Below are 20,792 nucleotides of genomic sequence, written 5' to 3' on the forward strand. Positions count from 1 at the left end.
ACTTAATTCCTGAAGATCTTTTTTTCCCCATGTTGACTTCAGAATTTGAAAACTCAATAGCATGTGATATGCTTACTTTATTCCCATACTTCCAAAGCTGGCAGAAGAAGAAATGAGGCCCAAGCCAGCCTTTTCTAGATGTTCTGATGATAATAAAGGGATTTAGCATTCATTTTAATAAAAGACAGCATAGCTCCGAACTGAATTTACAATGCAGTGATAAGGGCTTTACCTTCTCCTTTACCTTAATAATATCAACTATCTTCTGATTGTCTAAATGGAATGAGTCAATTGTTTTGTGATAGAAAGAGCGTTGGCTCTGGGGTCCTAAGAATGAGGTCTGATCTGCCATTACCTGCTTTCTCATTGTGTCTCTTTGACCTGCCCTCTTAGCCTCTATGAATCTCAGTTTCCTAATACATGAAATGGGAATAATAATCTCCAATTTATAAGATCGTTGAAGGATTGTATTACATTTAATAAGACAGTATATGTAAAAGTACTTGGCACATTTTAATTTAAAATGAAGTGATAAATCTGTGTGAAAAACCAATTTATTTTTCAAGTAATTGCTCTTCTGTGTGTCAGAACAAGGGTGGGCAAGTTCAGGCCTATCTGTTATAGATCTCAGATAAAGTTGATGGTAAGGAAGGATCACGTTTTATAAAGAATTAAACCTTTGGATGCTTTGAAGCAAAAGGGTAACTGGAAGCATATTAACACCAATTGGAGACCTAATGAATAACATAAGACGATACCCTATCATTGCCTCACACTTTAGGCCAATTATTTTATAAATCTCTTTATCTAAAATTTTTAGAAAAATTTGTGAGTATTTGCCAATCATATTTATTTAAAAATGCTTGACAACACAAATATCCTATTTCCTAGCATCCTGCATGCATAGCAAGGCAGATAGTTCACTTGACTTGAACCAACAAGTAGCTGGGCAGATTCAGAACTCCAGCCTGGGTAACAAGAGCGAAACTCCGTCTCAAAAAAAAGAAAAAAAAAAAAAAAAAAAAAAAAAAGTGAGATTAACAATTAAAATATAAAGCCACCACTTCTTTAAAGCTATGGTTATTAGCTTCAGTGGAGCTGGAACTTGCCTTTACAGTTGCCCATCAAATTTTCTTTTCAGCAAATAGGATGGCTTAAAAACTAGTTTTGAATTCCTGCTCAGAACTGTCAGTCAGTATTACATCTGGTGAGGGTAAGCTGGGGAATGGAAAAGTGGATGCTTCTTTTTTTCTTCTTGTGAAAATGTTGTTTATCTGTATCCCTAATTTCCACATGAGCTTTGACATAGGCACTCTAGTCTATTACTAAACTACCCATTCTCCTCCATGGAGTGAAAATCAGAGCTGGGTAGGAAAAATCATACCAAACCTGTAGAGAAACAGACATCTCGTTCCAAAATGCAAAGGTGTTGGCATGCTTACAGTCATGGAAATCATTGGCTGTTTCCTGGCTATATATTTTGTCTTTTGCCCACCTAAATGAAAACAATAATGCTAGAAAGTACAGTGTGAGGCTGAGCCAGCTTGCTGGTAGTTTCAACAGAGAGGAAGCAGTGTGGGACCTTTCTTGTCAATATAAAAGTTTAAACACACTGGACCTCTAGGTTAGAATGGGCAGTAACCTTCCTAAAAGGCAAAATGGTGAAATAATTTAACTTTTTCTCTTTTGTTAACAAATGTTTAGCATTCCAATTACAGGGGATGAAGACTGGGGTGACAAATGAACTTCTCTATGAATTATGGTAAAACTATATACTTATTAATAACAGCATTTATGATCGACTGGAAATTTGGTAACATACTACTGTTTTTTTGTTTGTTTGTTTTTGGTTTTTTTTTTTTTGAGACAGAGTCTGGCTCTGTCACCCAGGCTAGAGTGCAGTGGCGTGATCTTGGCTCACTGCAACCTCCACTTTCCGGGTTCAAGAGATTGTCCTGCCTCAGCCTCCCAGGTAGCTGGGATTATAGGCGCCTGCCACCACACCCAGCTAATTTTTGTATCTTTTTTTTTTTTTTTTTGAGACAGAGTTTCGCTCTTGTTACCCAGGCTGGAGTGCAATGGCACGATCTCGGCTCACCGCAACCTCCGCCTCCTGGGTTCAAGCAATTCTCCTGCCTCAGCCTCCTGAGTAGCTGGGATTATAGGAACGCGCCACCATGCCCAGCTCATGTTTTGTATTTTTAGTAGAGATGGGGTTTCACCATGTTGACCAGGATGGTCTCGATCTCTCGACCTCGTGATCCACCCACCTCGGCCTCCCAAAGTGCTGGGATTACAGGCTTGAGCCACCGCGCCCGGCCTAATTTTTGTATCTTTAGTAGAGACGGGGTTTCACTGTGTTGGCCAACTCCTGACCTCTTGATCCGCCCGCCTTAGCCTCCCAAAGTGCTGGGATTACAAGTATGAGCCACTGCGCCTAGCCATCACTGGTTATTTTCAATAACAATATCTTACTCACTTTTAGTTTTGACATTTACAATTTCTAGGAGTCATAGGGAGGGAAAAAATAAGCAAAAAATTGAAACTGTGGGCATTTTCCCCATCTCTCTCTTTTTTTAAAAGACTAGTCAAGTGCAGTAGTGGGAAAGGAGAAAGAGTAGAACAAGGAGTTTTATCTTTAACTGACTGTGAACAATCAACTGAGAAAACCCCCTACCCTTGGACAAGCCTGATACTAATTTTTAGAGACCAAAACATTCCTGAAAAGTTTAGCCTCCTCTCTTTCCCTCACTCCCTGCCTACTTCAAACCCAGAGGCTGATGGTGAAACAGGGCAGGACCCAAGCTGAACATGACATCTTAATTTGATCGTCTTAGTCATCTGGAATCTGCTGACTGACAAAATTCCAGTGATAATTTGGTATGTGTTTAAAAAGCCAATAATAAGGAAAAAAGTTCTTCTATTTTTTCTTATCCTTCCTTCTTGCCTAACTGGACACTCAGTTAACATTCTGCACATCTGTTCCATTCTAAGACCCAGAGCCACACCTTAAGCTCTCTCTGGCATGTCTCACTTCCTTCTCCAGTTTATTTTAGATTTAAACACACTTCGATGATTTCTCTCTAACAACCCTGAAATAATTTGTGGTTTTAACTAGATGTCAAATGATGAAACTTAATGTCACCAGCATCTTTTTAATGTTAACTGCTCATTTCTTATTATAGTTTGATATTGTTATTCAACTACTATAAACAAATGCTAATTAACAAAATGTCAGTTGACTTTCAAAGCAGCTGTAGATGTCTTTTACTTTTCAAAAGAGAGTTTCATCTTTATCAGCAACAGATGAAGAACTGCCATATCTGACAACATAGCAATCCATTTGCCTCCAACATATGCATTTTAAATTAGGCTCAATGCACTGCCTACTGAATTATATATTTTAATTGACTTAATAATGCCTAATGTGGTTGTAATAAGTGGGCATCATTGGATGAATTCCAAATAGAGTTAAAAGATACTTTTTAAAGGAATCACACACAAAAAAAGGGAAAATAGCAATTGTATGTGAACAGATTTACATAGAATGGACTCATATTTTCCTCATTTTGAAGAATTTTGTAACAAACATGTAGACTCCAAAAGGAAATAACCAAGAAATTATTGGGGTCAAATAAATGTTTGCAGAATAAATAAGGAAACTCAACTGCAGAACAACAGGAAGAATCTTACTAATTCTACAAAACTTGGAAGTTAGCAGAGGTTAACATGAAGCTTGAAAACCCGAATTAAGGAAATATGTCTTCCCAGATATTATACTAGAAGTTCATAACTCAGGAAATACGTGACAGCCACATTTTCTTACTTGAAACTCTGGATATAATCAGAAGTATGAATTACGGAGGCTCAGCCCTAAAGTGTCAAAGTCATTAAACATTTAAGTAGTATTGGAAGATAATTATCATGTATCTGAGAAAGGACCAAAAGCCAATTTTGGAAAGATGGAAGCAGAAACAGAAAAATTATATATTTTGATCACAGGAAACATTCTAATTTGGTCATGATAGAGTATCTCATAGCAGAACAAGTCTGCTACTGAAAACACCTGGAAAATCCATATAAAATATAAAATATGTATGTTTTATATGGCAGTAAAGAGCAGCCAGGACATCCAGGATGTGAGGAGCCAATATCCCAGAAGGTGCCTTCCTCCAGAAAGAATTTATATTTGGTTCTGAAATGTGTCTTGAGGAACTACCACTTAAACCAAATTCAAGACTTGAGAGTCCTTGACCCGCCAGAGAATGTAAAAGCCACCTGCTTATTTGCAGGAAGGCTGTGCCACGTCTAATTCTCTTTCATTCCAGGGTTGGTCCTTTGAGGTTCAAGTTTATTGTATGGACAATTTCTTAGTAGACTTTCTGACTTATGTAGCCCTTGACTTTGAGTACTGATCATCCCATGAAGTCATCAAAGGGAAGTTCAGTTTTGCAGGATCGACAAATACATCAGGGCAAAATTTGTTTTTGTGATTGCTTAATATTTTCCCCCCATTTAGGTGAGGTAATTCCTTTCTATTTTGTTAGTGCCTAGATGCTTGAAGGTAGATGCTTTTTTAATTATATTCAGCATTTCAGCAGGATAACGTACCTGCTATTCTCAGAAACTAGAAGTCTAGTGTAAGAAATATCTGTATTTACTGATATTATATCATGAAAATTAGATGTTCAAGTGGTTAATATGTTCCTTGTAAGCTAAAATCACGGCAAAATTGTCATTTATTGTTAAAAACTAGAAGAAATAAACCCAGTTATTCCATGCTGGCTCTCACGTGGGGATGTGTCATCTCCCCAAAATGACTCTGATGTTGTAAGCTCTCACTCACTACTTCGCCCAAGAAGAAAACTTATTAGGCCTTTGCTACAAAGCAGAGACCAACAAACTGTGAGTCAAATCTAATCTGCAACTTGTTTTTATAAAGTTTTGCTGGAACACAGACACACTGTTTCTTTATGTATTGTCTATGACTGCTTTTTGTGTTAGAAGGACGTAATTGAATATTGGCAAAAGAGGCCATATGGCTCACAAAATCTACAATATTTACACTCCGGCCTTTTACAGAAAAAGTTTGCCAACTCCTGCTATAGAGTATTATTTCTCAGAGGTCCTGCTTGATCAGTTTAAGTTCTGGGAGCAAGTAAGGTTAGTAAATTATTTTCTGCATTATTTTCATACAGTTTTAAATACTGGAAGCATGAACTCAGTATGATAGACTCCTGAGTTATACTGAGAAATTTAAACAGGAAATAGTACTAAAAAGCAAAATATGTCTGGGTGCAGTGGCTCACGCCTGTAATCCCAACACTCTGGGAGGCAAGACAGGCAGATTACCTGAGGAGTTCAAGACTAGCTGGGCCAACCAGGTGAAACCCTGTTTCTACTAAAAATACAAAAATTAGCTGGGCATGGTGGTACATGCCTGAAATCCCAACTACTCAGGAGGCTGAAGCAGGAGAAACACTTGAGCCTGGGAGGTAGAGGTTTCAGTGAGCTGAGATTGCACCACTGTGCTCCAGCCTGGGCAACTGAGCAATACTTTGTCTGGAAAAAAAATATATAGCAAAATATCAATATCTTCAGACTGTAACACAGTAACGTAATTATTACTCTTAAACAGCTCAGAAAAATTTTACTTTTCTTGCACACATATTAGTTCACTTAGCCTCAACTTTTTTTTTTTTCTTTAAAGAGTGCATTTTCCTCTTCATCATTTGTAAAGTCAAGCTTTTTATTTTTCATTAACCAGTATTTCTCTGGGCTAGGTAATATAGAGAAGGTTTAGAGGAAATGAAATTCACAAGCAGCAAGGAAAGACAAATTCAGACACAGATCACTGGGGATGGAGGGATTTTAGCAGATGCTCAGCCTCTTTCTCTGCACTGGGATACCAGCGCTTGTGGGGCAGTGTGAACCAGCAGGGAGGTTATGCCAAAGAGCAGGATAACTTTCTGAGGCAATTCCTGTTTCTCAGGAGTAATCACATAAACCTTAGCAGAAAAATCAAAGAAGAAACTGGAAAAGAAAGTGATGTGAAAGGTCCAGTACTGTGCTGCTTTTCTCCTTAACACCAGTGCTAACGAACTGATCCTGTTTTTGTTTATGATGTCAGTGAGGCTATGGCTCTAGCTCCCAACTGTGCACCTGTTTTCTGTATGTAGACAGGTGGTGATGCCATTTACTCTACCATTGTTAAGACTGCATCAGGGTTTCTATGTGGAATATTGGCTTAGTGAATGCCACTGAGTCAACAAGATGACCAGGTTGAAGTGTGGTTTTTCTGAGATGAACCAGGAACCATGAAAAATGCACTAGTTCTGTGGTGAAAGTGTTTGTGTTACTAGGTAAAGACGAGGAAGAAAATACTTTCCCCTGACTCAGAGCCCTATTGGACAAATGCCTTCCAAGATGTGAAAGAGAATGATAGTATTATTTCTTTATTCCTCATTCCTAGACCCAGGACTGTAAAATAGTATCATTTCTTTGTAGGGAATCAGCTGCTTTACACATATGCCATTTTGTTTATTAATCCATCTGAAAATTCCCTGGGGATTTTGAGCTGGCTGTTTTCCTGCAGATGAGTCTGTAACTCTGTGACAATTAACTGTAATGACTTTGAGACAGACTCTTCTCAATCACTGCCCAGTACTGGGCTGCCAAACGCCATCTGCACCTGGGTGGCTGGGTAACAGCACCCCCATTTTATTTGGCTTTTCATGTGGAATCGACTGTCCTTTGTCTTAGCTGAAGAGCCAGGACGACTCTAAATTCCCTTCTGTGATGTGGAGTGGTAGGAAAGGAAGGGGGACTATGTGAGAAAATCTGAGGGGCTCCCTTCTCTAACACCAAGACACAAAAAGGCCCTCTATTCCTGACCACCTGGGCTCACCAGGCTCATTATGTGAAAGCGCAAGGGTTGACCAGGCAGTCAGAGGAACGCAGAGCATCAGAGAAGAGAGTTCCTATGTGGCCAGTTCCTGGTGCCCCCAGAGAGAGAGGCGGGAGACCTCTGGTAATTTTCCGGGCACTCAGCATGCACTGCAGTGCCCTTCACACAGGCACAGAGGCCAGGGAGCCAGAGGGGCTCTATTCCAGGCAAAGGCAGAAAAGGGACCAGAGTCTGGACTCACTCAGCTCCTTGGTCTTGCTGCTGGCCCTCTGTCTTTTGACACTGGATTTACCTTTCATTAGCCCCCAAAGGGAGGGCGCATCCCAGCTGGGGCCTCTGGGAGCTGTGGATTTGCTGATTTGCACCCTTCTTGTGCATATTTTTATGTGAACTGGGAAAACAGATGGTTCCATCCAAGTTGCTGAAAACCCAGCTGGTTACTGCTGCACTAGAATGACCTGAGTTTGGGGATCTGAGTTCTGCCTGCCAGAGCCTTGGGCGAGTTGGGAAACATATTTGTCTTTGAATTAGAGCACAGGTGGATGAGGTCCAAGACGCTGCATCCCCACCGTGTCCTGTGTGCTGTGGGAAATACAAGAAAAGCAACATTAAGCACAGCACATTACACACAGCATTCCTGCTCACTTACATGCTTTTTTTTTTTTTAAATTAGGCAGGTTAAAAATTGATTATGAAACAACATTATCATCCTCCTTTTTCTCTCACTTTTAAAACCAAACTTGCTCTATCCAATTGTAAGTAATGCTGAATAGACCTTCATAAAATAAATTCACAAATCATATATCAATCCAACATTTATTGGGCACCTATTTGATCCCAGGAATTATACTAGGTACTAGAAATTTTAAAAATGAATAACATATGGTCTCTGTGATCAGAGAACTCATAGTCTAACTAGAAGGGATATGTGTAAAAGAAGATACGTGTGAAAAATATGTAAATGTTGTAATAAAGGTAGCTACAAAAGTCATCGGGAATACAAAGAGGGATGTTTCTTTTGGGGGAACACCAAGGCACAGCCCTAGAGCGGCAATACTTAAGGGAAAATAAGACTATCTGGGGCATGAGGTGGGAAGGAGGGAAACTGCATCTGTGAAATATGGAGGCTTGCATAAGACACTGAAGGCTGCCATACATTATCTAGTCTCACCAGCTCTTCCTTCTTAACTTTGATTTATTCTGGGATCTACCTCTAACTTACTTGATTCTGGGGAAGTCGACCCTATCCTCCATCCCTGATTTTATACCCTATCCCTGGCTAATTGGGATCTGCCAATTAATTGGTTGCCAATTAATTGACTAGCAGATCTCAATTAATCCAAGATAAGCATGGCAGTCACATTCCTGGGATTGATGGATTTAGAGTACATGACCAAACACTGGCCAATGAGACATGAAATCTCTTGTGCGGTATCCAGGAAAGCTTCCCCTGCTAAGAAAACAACATGTGAAGAGATAGTTCCCTTTCTTCCCACAGATGTGGGAAGACAGTTATCCTGTTTACTCCAAGTAAGGGAGGTTTTCAGCAGGGGAGAGACATAGTTTGATTGCAGGTTTAGCGTAAACACAGCAGGAAGCATAACTGGGAAGTAGCTGGAAATATCTGGGGAAGGACTTTGGGTATGTCAAGTTTCCACCTCCCAAGGTAAGCAGATGAGGTTATTCCCACAGTCATGGCCATGGCACAGTGACAACTAAATTGAGCATCTTGACTCAAGGTGACCTTGTGCTAGGGCATAGAAAACAGGGTAGGCAGGTAAGGTGATATCGCTGTAAGGACAGGGGTGGCTCATTTTAGTAAAGATTCTGCTACAATGACACCCTCTGTGGAAACCCTGAAGCTGTGTATCAGTCTTTTGAATCACATCCGTATACCTGAGTTATACCATGATTGAAGTGTGTAAAGTGCTTAGCACAGTACCACAAATGTGGTAAGTGCTCAGTACACGTCAGTATTATCACACACAGCAAAAAAACCATTTCTGGAAGCCAAGGATAGCAGAATAATCTATAAAAATAATCCCAGAGAGAGTTCTCTCTCCTTCTCTGCCAGTTGGGAGGTTGGTTTGCTTAGGTATATTTTTATTTCATTCCTAACAATTACCTTAGTCTACTCATAAGTTTTTCCTTGCACTCTTAGGACCATCGGGTCCATGACTCCAGCATGGCTCTGGCTGCAGGCTGCAGTTGGTCTTACTGATCCAAATTCTCAAATTTAGGTTGCTGATCCCACAAGCGTGAACTTCTTGGCTCCGTGTCTGGGCCCTCTGCTTTCGGTTAGACAGGAAACCGGGCTGGGCAAACCTCCAAGGTTTTAGATTGGCCTTCTGTTCAGATAAGCTGCTAAGGATGTTTCTACTTGGGAACACTAACAGCTCAAGTTCTTTCCTGGGTTTTAACTTGTGCCTTTGTGACATACTAACAGATTTAGAACTGACATTATGATTGGAGTGAAAATACCCACATGTGACTTGAATTAAACAGAACTCCACTGATCAGAGCCACAAGGCCAACTAATCTCAGGGTGTTGAGAGGAAATTCTCTGAAAGGCACCAAGCAATCTACACCATGAGAAATAAGTCAAGGAAAAGAGGTCTTTAGTCTATGTGCTTATTTTTAACTGAGTTCAGTTTTATATTGGGATACAAAGCAGTTTCTTTAGGATCTTAGAGAAGTAGCCCAGTAGGGTGGGACTTCAAATCCCTGCTCCATTGCTTTATTAGGTGTGGCCAAGTTATTTCTCTGATCCTCAATTTCTTGACTGAAACTGATGATAATAATACCTTTCTCAAAGGATTAGTGTGAGGATCAAATTAGACATGCGCCAGAGGATTAGAACACAATAAATACTAAATAAATAGTGGGTACTATTTCTAAATCCCCAAGGAGAGGTGACTGCTATTGTGTAAACATATTTTACAAGTTCAGAAAAAATGACATTAAGAAAAACAATGATTTCAAAGGGAATGCTTCCAGTTTTTGCCCATTCAGTATGATACTGGCTGTAGGTTTGTCATAAAGAGCTTTTATTATTTTGAGATATGTTCCTTTCTTTCTTTCTTTTTTTTTTTTTTTTTTTTTTTTTGAGACGGAGTTTCGCTCTTGTTACCCAGGCTGGAGTGCAATGGCGCGATCTCGGCTCACCGCAACCTCTGCCTCCTGGGTTCAGGCAATTCTCCTGCCTCAGCCTCCTGAGTAGCTGGGATTACAGGCACGCGCCACCATGCCCAGCTAATTTTTTTTTTGTATTTTTAGTAGAGACGGGGTTTCACCATGTTGACCAGGATGATCTCGATCTCTCGACCTCGTGATCCACCCGCCTCGGCCTCCCAAAGTGCTGGGATTACAGGCTTGAGCCACCACGCCCGGCCGAGATATGTTCCTTTCATACCTAGTTTATTGAGAGTTTTTAGCATAAAGCACTGTTGAATTTTGTCAAAGGCGTTCTCTGCATCCATTGAGATAATCATGTGGTTTTTGTCTTTGGGTCTGTTTATGTGGTAGATTACGTTTTTAGACCTGCATATGTTGAACTAGCCTTGCACCCCCTGGATGAAGCCTACTTGATCGTGATGGATAAGCTTTTTGATGTGCTGTTGTAATCAGTTTGCCAGTATTTCATTGAAGACTTTTGCATCAATGTTCATCATAGATATTGGCCTAAAGTTTTCTTTTTTTGTTGAGTCTCTGCTAGGTTTTGTTTGGTATTGGGATGATGTTGGTCTCATAAAATGATTTGAGAAGGATTCCCTCTTTTTGGATTGTTTGGAATAGTTTCAGAAGGAATGGTACCAGCTCCTCTTTGCACATCGGGTAGAATTTGGCTGTGAACCCATCTGGACCTGGGCTTTTTTTTTTTTTTTGGTTGGTAGGCTGTTAATTGCTGCCTCAACTTCAGCCTTTGTTATTGGTCTGTTCAAGGTTTCAACTTCTTCCTAGTTTATGCTTGGGGGGGTGCAAGTGTCCAGGAATTTATCCATTTCTTCCAGGTTTACTGGTTTATGTGCATAGAGTTGTTTGTAGTAATCTCTGATGGTAGTTTGTATTTCTGTGGAATTGGTGATGATATCCCATTTATTGTTTTCTATTGCATCTATTTGATTCTCCTCCCTTTTCTTTTTTATTAATCTGGCTAGTGGTCTGTCTATTTTGTTGATCTTTTCATTTTTTTATTTTATTTATTTATTTATTTATTTATTTTTGAGACAGAGTTTCGCTCTTGTTACCCAGGCTGGAGTGCAATGGCGCCATCTCGGCTCACCGCAACCTCCGCCTCCTGGGTTCAGGCAATTCTCCTGCCTCAGCCTCCTGAGTAGCTGGGATTACAGGCACGCGCCACCACGCCCAGCTAATTTTTTGTATTTTTAGTAGAGACGGGGTTTCACCATGTTGACCGGGATGGTCTTGATCTCTCGACCTCGTGATCCACCCGCCTCGGCCTCCCAAAGTGCTGGGATTACAGGCTTGAGCCACCGCGCCCGACCTTTGTTGATCTTTTCAAAAAAAAAAAAAAAAAAAAAAACCAGCTCCTAGATTTATTGATTTTTTGAAGGTTTTTTTTGTGTCTCTATCTCCTTCAGTTCTGCTCTGATCTTAGTTATTTCTTGTCCTCTGCTAGCTTTTGAGTTTTTTTTTATCTTGTTCCTCTAGCTCTTTCAATTTTGATGATAGGGTATTGATTTTAGATCTTTCATTGCTTCTCTGGTGGGCATTTATTGCTATAAATTTTCCTCTAGATACTGCTTTAAATGTGTCCCAGATATTCTGGTATGTTGTGCCTTCATTCTCATCGGTTTCAAAGAACATCTTTATTTCTGTCTTCATTTCATTGTTTATCCAGCTGACATTCAAGAGCAGGTTGTTCAGTTTCTATGAAGTTTTGCGGTTCTGAGTTAGTTTCTTAATTCTGAGTTCTAATTTGATTGCCCTGTGGTCTGAGAGACTGTAAGGACTTCATGACTAAAACACCAAAAGCATTGGCAACAAAAGCCAATATAGACAAATAGGACCTAATTAAACTCCAGAGCTTCTGTACAGCCAAAGAAACAATTGTTAGAGTGAACAGGCAACCAACAGAATGGGAAAAATTTTTGCAACCTACCCATCTGTCAAAAAGCTAATATCCAGAATCTATAAAGAACTAAAACAGATTTACAAGAAAAACAAACAAACAAACAAACCCATCCAAAAGTGGGTGAAGGAAATGAACAGACACTTTTCAAAAGAAGACCTATATGAGGCCAACAAACATATGAAAAAATGCTTATCATCACTGGTCATTAGAGAAATGAAAATGAAAACCACATTGAGATACCACCTCACATCAGTTAAAATGGTGATCATTAAAAAATCTGGAGACAACAGATGCTGGAGAGGATGTGGAGAATTAGGAACACTTTTACACTGTTGGTGGGAGTGTAAACTAGTTCAACCTTGTGGAAGACAGTGTGGCATTTCCTCAAGGACCTAGAAATAGAAATTCCATTTGACCCAGCAATCCCATTACTGGGTATATATCCAAAGGATTATAAATCATTCTACTATAAAGACACATGCACACATATGTTCATAGCGGCACTGTTTACAATAGCAAAGACCTGGAATCAACCCAAATGCCTGTCGATGAAAGACTGGATAAGGAAAATGTGGCACATGTACACCATGTAATACTATGCAGCCATAAAAAACGATGAGTTTGTGTCCTTTGTAGGGACATGGATGAATTTGGAAACCATCATTCTCAGCAAACTGACACAAGAACAGAAAATCAAACACCACATGTTCTCACTCATAGGCGGGTGTTGAACAATGAGAACACATGCACACAGGGAGGGGAACATCACACAGTGGGGTCTGTTGGGGGGTGCTAAGGGAGGGACAGTGCGGGGGGATGGGGAGATCAGGAAGGGATAACATGGGGAGAAATGCCAGATGTAGATGACAGGGGGATGGAGGCAGCAAACCACATTGCCACGTGTGTACCTATGCAACAGTCCTGCATGATCTGCACATGTACACCAGAACCTAACATAAAATTAAAAAAAAAGAAAAAGAATGAAAACTAGCATTAATAAAAAATTTACTATGTTCCAGGATCTCTTTCAAACATTTACATGTGTAACTCATTGTATCCTCACAACACTCTTCATTATTCCTTTTTTTTTTTCTGTCTTTCTCTGTCACCCAGGCTAGAGTGCAGTGTTATTATCTCTGCTCACTGCATCCTCCACCTGCCAGGTTCAAGCTATTCTGCCTCAGCCTCCCTCCTGAGTAGCTGGGATTTCAGGCACCTGCTACCCTGCCTGGCTAATTTTTGTATTTTTAGTAGAGTTTCACCATGTTGTCCAGTCTGGTCTCGAATTCCTGTCCTAAAGTGATCTGCTCCCTTGGCCTCTCAATGTGCTGGGAATACAGGCATGAGCCACCACATCTGGCCTATTATTACTATTTTACAGACAAGGAAACGCAGGCACTAGGTGATTAAGTAGCCCTTCTAAAATGGTGAGCAAATAGGCCTAAGCTATTAGTCCTTCTGATAGAGCGGTTTGCTGGAGAGAACAAATTCTTTCAGACATTCTCATCATACTTGATTATTTCTGGATCTTTCATATTAGCTACCCAGGTTTAAGAATTTCCCCATGTTCCCTAGAAGCAATATATTAGGGAGAAGATGGTTCAAGCACTGCTAAAACCAATAATGGTATTTTCCACCTCAGTTGGGAAGAATGAATATAGCCCTGGGAAAGAAAATTCTTATTTTACCATTGCAATCAATTCAGCTTTATCAAAAACTTAGTAAAACAAATCAACCTTCAAAAAATAGATAACTATGAACAAATCAACAAAGAATCTCTGGCTACATCCAGCTTTTTTGTCCCTTTTGGAGACAGAGCATGGGCCTTACCCAGATATGGAGAGCTCTTCATTCAGGTTCAGCTTTATTTAAATAAGTGAGTTGAAGTATCGATGAGGATTTGTTCAGCAAACCATTGAGCATGGTTTGTCCATGGTTTATCCAGGACAAACTCAGTGGTTATAGAGAAATAACATGTATCTTGGGTCAGGTCTGAACTTGAGGAACTCTAAGATAAGGTGTTTCCAGCCAAGAATCTGAAACTGAAGATTCAAGATTGTTCATCTCTAAGAAGCACCACAAGCGCAGCCTTTTTGGGCTAGCACTCTCCAAAACATGCTCTTGATTGTCTCTTACCTATTGCTTCACTTCTCTCTTGCCTCATTTGAGTCATTTGATTTTGTTTTCATTTATCCGTTACCTGAGAAATGGCTCTCAAAATATAATTTACGGGACTTCTTAAATTACATTTCCGTAAAGTTCCTTAAACTTTAAAGCATTCATGCTTAAAATTGGACGGTAATAATACATTTTCTCAACGTATTAAATAATTGCTTATTTTATCCCATGCTTTCAAATCCCAGGCAATTTGCTTCTCTTCCCATTATTACCCTACCTTTTTCCTCATTTCTCAACACCCTGCCATGTGCTTTCTCTCCCTGTCAAAATCCTGCATCTTCTATTGAGGCCCTGATTCCATGAGTCAATTCCATGAACCATAAGGCATAATCAGTTTCTAACCATTTTACCGCTATTATATTACTCCATTCTCATCAGCTTAGGCAAGGTGTTGAAATGCTTTTGAGGGAGTGCAGTTGCAGGGAGTATCCTTTCTCCCTCAAATCTGTCTAAGGGTAGAAGCCCAAGAATCACTTGTCTAATAAATACCCTCCACTTGCCAGGATTGCCATTAGTAACTGTAATCAAATGAGCCTCTGTGAGATGCTACAAGGGAGCTTAATGCAATTATCACTAACTGAATTGTTCCAGTTGATTCCCGGGCGTTGCTGGCTTTGTTTACAGCTCAGATGAGCACATTTTAATGATTCAGAGAAAATGAAACTGCGTTTCCAGTAAATATTAATTGTGAATAAATAAATGCAGATGGAATTGTTGGTGACAATGAATTCCTTTTGATTCTGGCCTCCCTGAGTTACTTTTTCATTAGTGGGCACTCTTACTACAAGTGGAAAGCACCGTTAGAGATGGCGGCCACCTTTCACCTAAAATCATTCCAACCCTACAAAGTGCAAGTGCACCCAAGTTACCTTTCCAGATATCCAGCCTCCCAAATCAAAGTACGTCTTGTACTATCCAGGAAACATTGAGGAGATCTGCATTCTGAAAAGCATGCCATTTGCTTGTATGACAACTCTGAGAACATGCAAATATTTTACATGTTAACAAAGTTCCACACGTTAGAGAACAAGCTCCTAGGTGTCCGAGATGTTCAATGGTATTCAGTTTTATTTGCTGTATTTCTTTCAAGTCCAGCATTTCAAACAAAAAGGAAATTCATTGCCTGAGGCCAAGTTTTTACTTCCCCAACTTCCTAAAGAGAATTATGCTGCAAAGTTTTGTAAGAATTTGCAATCAAGACTTTCTCAAGAACTTTCAATAGTTTCTTTTTTTCTTATGTAAAATGTTCAAACCCTCAGGCCTACACAATCTGGCATCAATGAACCTTTCTAACCCTCCATATTTTCTGCTACTTTTTCCCTTTTCCCAATACCTTATGTTCCAACTAAATAGCATCTAACTATTGTCTGAAATAATCTCGTACTTTCAAATTCTATACAATTTGCTCCACTGAGTACTATCACTCTATTCTATCCTTCCTCTCATCCTCCAGTACCCTACAAGGTCCTACCTCTCCCTTTCAAAAATCCTACATCCTCTGTCAAGGTCCAGATTCCATAAGTCCTTCCATAAACCATAAACCAAAGTAAATTTTTAAAAATGCTACCACAATTGTAATATTACCCATAGTCTACCTGATATAGTTATTTTCTGCTGATGGTTTATCCCAAGGCTGCCACATGGTACATTCTCATTAAATGCTCTCATATGTGTTGAATTACACTGAAATAATGGTTATAGCTTACTGTTCTTATTATGTATAGCATTATCAAAATAATTGATCTAACAAGTATCTTAATTATATCAAAGTTATCATATACATGATTCTTCCTTTACATGGCCTAATTTTATTGTCCCTACATGAATTCAGAGCTTGTTTCTTGGTGTTTTATACCCTTTCAAACTGGCCTTTTATAACAACCGTATCTATTACAGTGAATGAGGTATGTTTTCTTTCTTAACAGATGATGTGCATTAGCACGTTTGCTGAATACAATGTGATAGGCAAAGTGAAGAATACAAAAGAAATAGCACATATTGTCTCAGGAGTTTACAATGAAGTCACACAAAAGATATTAAAACATATGCAATATTTAGGGAACCATAAGTAGTTATGGTACCATTTTATAGTGCAGAAGAAAACCAGGGAAAGAAGAGACAAGTGTGGGTTGGAGTGGTGGGGTAGAGGTCCTGGAAGAGATGGAGTTAGGATAAGCCTTGAGGATAGGCAGAAAGTCTGGCATGGCATAGAGAGGAGGGCACTGTCTGCTGAGTGAGAAGCTGAACAAAGCCACATGCTGGCATGCGCAGTCAGGAAAGTGGGAGGGGTGTGGGCAGGCTGGTGGACAGGAAGGGAAACAGCCAGTTAAACAGGAGTGAACAATCTGTGTTGGGTAGATGCGGTGAGGAGAGTAGTAGGTAGATTTAGTTAAATAGTTTGGATGAAGTCAGCCAATGGAGCATTTTAGGAAAGGCATTTTAAGAAAAACAAACACAGAACACAAAACAAAATAAAAATGGCATTTTAGGAAAAAAAAAACAAACATTAGCAGGGAACCATTACAGATTCTTGAGCATGTACAAGGCAAGAGCAAGCCTTTCCCTTTATGAAGATTAGCATGAACACTGATTGCAAAATTGGTGGGAGGAAAGAGACTAAAAACAGGAGAGGGGAGTGAGGGGCCAGCACTGTGTTGCAAGGGGAAGATGAGAAGGTGAAGCCCCAGGATGTCAGGGAAGGCCTGGAGGGTTAAGGATGACCACAAGGCATTCCAAAGAAAGAAGGACTCGTTATAAGCTTACTCACTTCTGAATTTATAATACTTAGCAGTTTATAGACATTTGATAGATTTTTGATGAATATATAAACTCAATATATAATTGTCTAGCCATCATCCAAACATGTTCTGAGAAAAAACATTTTCTTCCTCTCCCTTAATGAACAGAAATATCTGTCTTCCTTGCTATAGAAGTCGCCAAGCTGGAACGCTGGGTCTTTCTTTGGCTCCCCAGTCTCCCTATAGTGAATCTCTTGTCCTCAATAAGTTCAAATTCAGTGGTTATAGTGAGAAACAGGTGTGGTCATAGGGAGAAATAGATATCCTCAGGACTCCAAGGTCCCAAGGAAGACTTTCTGAAAGAGGTAACTTAAAATGGCCAGAAGTACATGAAGAGGGTGGTTGTGAGTGAAGCCTTTCAGGTAGAGGCAGAAGCTTGAACAAAGATGAATAGGAGTGAGAAACAGGGTTATAAGTGGGTACTGATGATTGGCATTGTGTGTCTTGCAATCTGTTTGCCAGCACAGTGCACTGATAAATTGCACTTCTGCCCCATCCATCACCCAGCACCTACAGGGGAACTGCAAGGGAATACTGAACAGCAACTATAACCCAGGTACAACTGGAATCAAAAACCCGGCTCTGAAATTTGCCATAAACTCTGAAAGAGATTTTCCCTGTTTTACTATTCATCTATTCTCTAATTAATCTTGAACTATTTAATGATGCATATGCAGACAAAGTGCAAACATCCTGCAGAGAGAATACAAATGTGAGCTCTTCATCTGACAGATGAGATAGGAAAGGAAAACTGTAGATGGAAATGAAATTTTGTAAACCCATGCTACCACCAGTAACCCCTATGTGAAACATTGATTTACTGTTACCATCATTCTAAATTCTGAATAAATTTCATTAATACCATCTAAGCATCTGTGGGCTGAAATTTTCAGGGGCAAGATCAAAGATTGTCCATCAGTTATCAAAAACATCCTGAGCTTCTACTAAGTGCTAAGCACTATGACAGAATCACAATGGTTGGGAGAAACAGCAACAAGAAGTAGGTATCAACATTAATCTGCCACTGATTTTTTTATGGACAACTCACTGAGGGTAGATATTCTTCAGATAGATCAGGTAATCAAAGGATACTGCACAAAAGCACGCTTAACATAGGAGTGAAGAAACAGCATCTCCACAAGAAGAGAATTTCTTAAGGAGTTGTTAGGTTCTAACTGAGGTTCGTCGGGAATTGGTGGACGAGTGGCGGGTAGCTGGAAGAACACTGCAGGAATCGTATACAGTTTCAACATGCCTTTTACTCTCTCTTCAGGTGCAAGTGAGCCATGGGTGCAAACAAGCCATGGGTGCAAGCTGTATGTACAGCACCAGCAGGGTAGTTACACATTTTACAGACAATAGTGGCTCTGAGTCAAGCACAGGCTCATGTGGGTCATCAGGATCACCTAATGCACCTCAAGTCACATGGTTACATAATGAGCCCTACGTGGCATGGTTACATAACATGTGGAGTTGTGTGCCTGTGCTCCAAACTCCCTGAGTCATGCCGGACTGGATGTCTGCCTCGGCCTATTCTTGACTGTAAAACATCCATTTCCCTTACACACCACCCTCTAAGTGAGGAAAATGCAGGCCTTGGACACACAGGCCTGACACATAGGCCTTATTCATAGGCTCTGGGTACATAGGCCCTGGACACACAGCTCTGACACATAGGCCTTATACATAGGCTCTGGGCACACAGGCCTTATTCCTAGGCTCTGGGCACACAGGCCCTGGACACACAGCTCTGACACACAGGTCTTATTCCTAGGCTCTGGGCACACAGGCCCTGGACACACAGCTCTGACAAACAGGCCTTAATCATAGGCTCTGAGCACACAGGCCCTGGACACACAGCTCTGGCACATAGGCCTTATTCCTAGGCTCTGGGCATACAGGCCCTGGACACACAGCTCTGGCACACAGGCCTTATTCCTAGGCTCTGGGCACACAGGCCCTGGACACACAGCTCTGACACACAGGCCTTAATCATAGTCTCTGAGCACACAGGCCCTGGACACACAGCTCTGGCACACAGGCCTTATTCCTAGGCTCTGGGCACACAGGCCCTGGGCACACAGCTCTGACACACAGGCCCTATTCCAAGGCTCTGGGCACACAGGCCCTGGACACACAGGTTCAACACATAGGCCTTACATTCCGCCCCTTAGGCTGAGGGAGTTTTCTAGTGGGGTGATGCACCCACAGGGTGGAACCCTTTCACCAGAGGCCACAGCAATAACACAGGGAGCAACGACTCCATGTTATGGTGGGCAACCACCTCATAGTGACGTCACCCTAATGTCGCTTTATATGCTAAGCTGGGTTTCTATTTCACTACTATATTACTCAGGATTTTCTAGAGGGACAGAATTATGCACACACACACACAGACACACACACATAATATAATACATATGTATGTGTATATATATCATACATTATATATATAAAGATACTTAATTAAGTATTAACTTACAGGCCCTAGGTTCGGTTTTCCAATTATTGCCTCAGATTGTTCTGATTTTCATCTATTCTTGCTGCCAATCTTTGGCTCCTCCAAATAGGAACGGAGCATGGAGGGATTAAGGCAAGGACTAGGAGAAGCAGGTTACCTTATTGGGCTTCCTGGAGACAAGCCATCCGCAGCTGGCAGGCAGCCTCTGCTGAGTGGCCCAACAGGATTGAAAGGGTGGGGCTTTTCTATAGGTGTTTCTCTTCTGCTTTTAAATGGATTTAGTGTCCTGGGATGACTTGCAACCCGCGCACATACACATTACTGGCATCTCTTTTGAGAGCAGATAAATTATCATTCCCATCCCACCTGACTCAAGAGGAGGAAACAGGAAGGTCTTATGCCAGCATGAATGGGACAAGGGGAAGGGGCTCCAGGTGGGAGGGTTGGCTTCTAATTTCTGAAGACATGAGACCAAAATATAATTTTAACAAAAAATTTAAAGGTTAGCTACATTTACTTTTCTGAATTCTGCTCTGATTGGGGAAAGCCTTCTATAGCATTGCTTTGTCTTCAGCAAAGGGGCTGTATCTACAGTTCCAGCCTTTTTACTCTTATCTCTGGTAAGGAAGACAGAGGTTTGTAACAGGCATATAATTGAAATGAATAACAAATAACTGCCTGGCCTCCTCTCTTCCTGGACTGGAAAAAAACCGTGAGACCTGGGAGGACCCGCGTGCTTCTCCAGGCCGCTGTCCTCATTTTACAGATGAGTGGACAGAGCTCCTCAAAGCCTAAGTGACTTGTCTAAAGTCACACTGTTCATTGGTGCTAGACCCAGCTCCTTTAATCTTCTCTCATAGGTATGATTTTCTAGCTGTTCAATCAACTGGACAACTTTCCTCTGAGGCCTGTCCAAATTCGACTGCCCCTCTCAATTGTAGCTCCTGGAATTAGACACATGAACCCAGAAGGGTCTAAAGAGAAGATTGCCTTAGTATTCCTCCATTCTAGGTATGCATTCCAATACCACGCTTGCTCCAGGGTGATAATGACCCTGTAGTCTATTTCTGACATGCTTGAACACATTCTCCCATCTCACATGTCTCAATTCTGGCTTTCTTCCCCAAGTATAATGATGCCTTTATTGAGTCACACCATGCAAATGATAAGACCTCAGATGTTCAAACAACTTTCTTTCTGGAAACACAAAGCACGTTTCCAAGACTATCAGCTCCTTGATGCTTCTGTAAGGGAGGATAGGCTGCCAAATTCCAACTTTGTAGACAGGCTGAAGTCCAACGTTTAACTGATTTAGTCTGAATCACCTATCAAGACGGGTGAACATTATTCTGG

The 20,792-nt window shown here is 40.7% G+C and overlaps 1 protein-coding gene across 1 annotated transcript in view; it reads right to left on the bottom strand.

The window, feature by feature from the left end:
* The window catches only part of C19H1orf21 (chromosome 19 C1orf21 homolog), a 335,853-nt gene extending 316,295 nt beyond the window's left edge, over positions 1 to 19,558 (bottom strand). Inside the window, exon 1 of the mRNA XM_074389972.1 lies at positions 19,461 to 19,558. The gene's annotated coding sequence lies outside the window, so the exon portion shown is untranslated. The remainder of the gene's footprint in view (positions 1 to 19,460) is intronic.
* Positions 19,559 to 20,792: the final 1,234 nt, after the last annotated feature.

The sequence above is a fragment of the Saimiri boliviensis genome, chromosome 19 (assembly GCF_048565385.1).
Source record: "Saimiri boliviensis isolate mSaiBol1 chromosome 19, mSaiBol1.pri, whole genome shotgun sequence".
Taxonomy (NCBI): Eukaryota; Metazoa; Chordata; class Mammalia; order Primates; family Cebidae; genus Saimiri; species Saimiri boliviensis.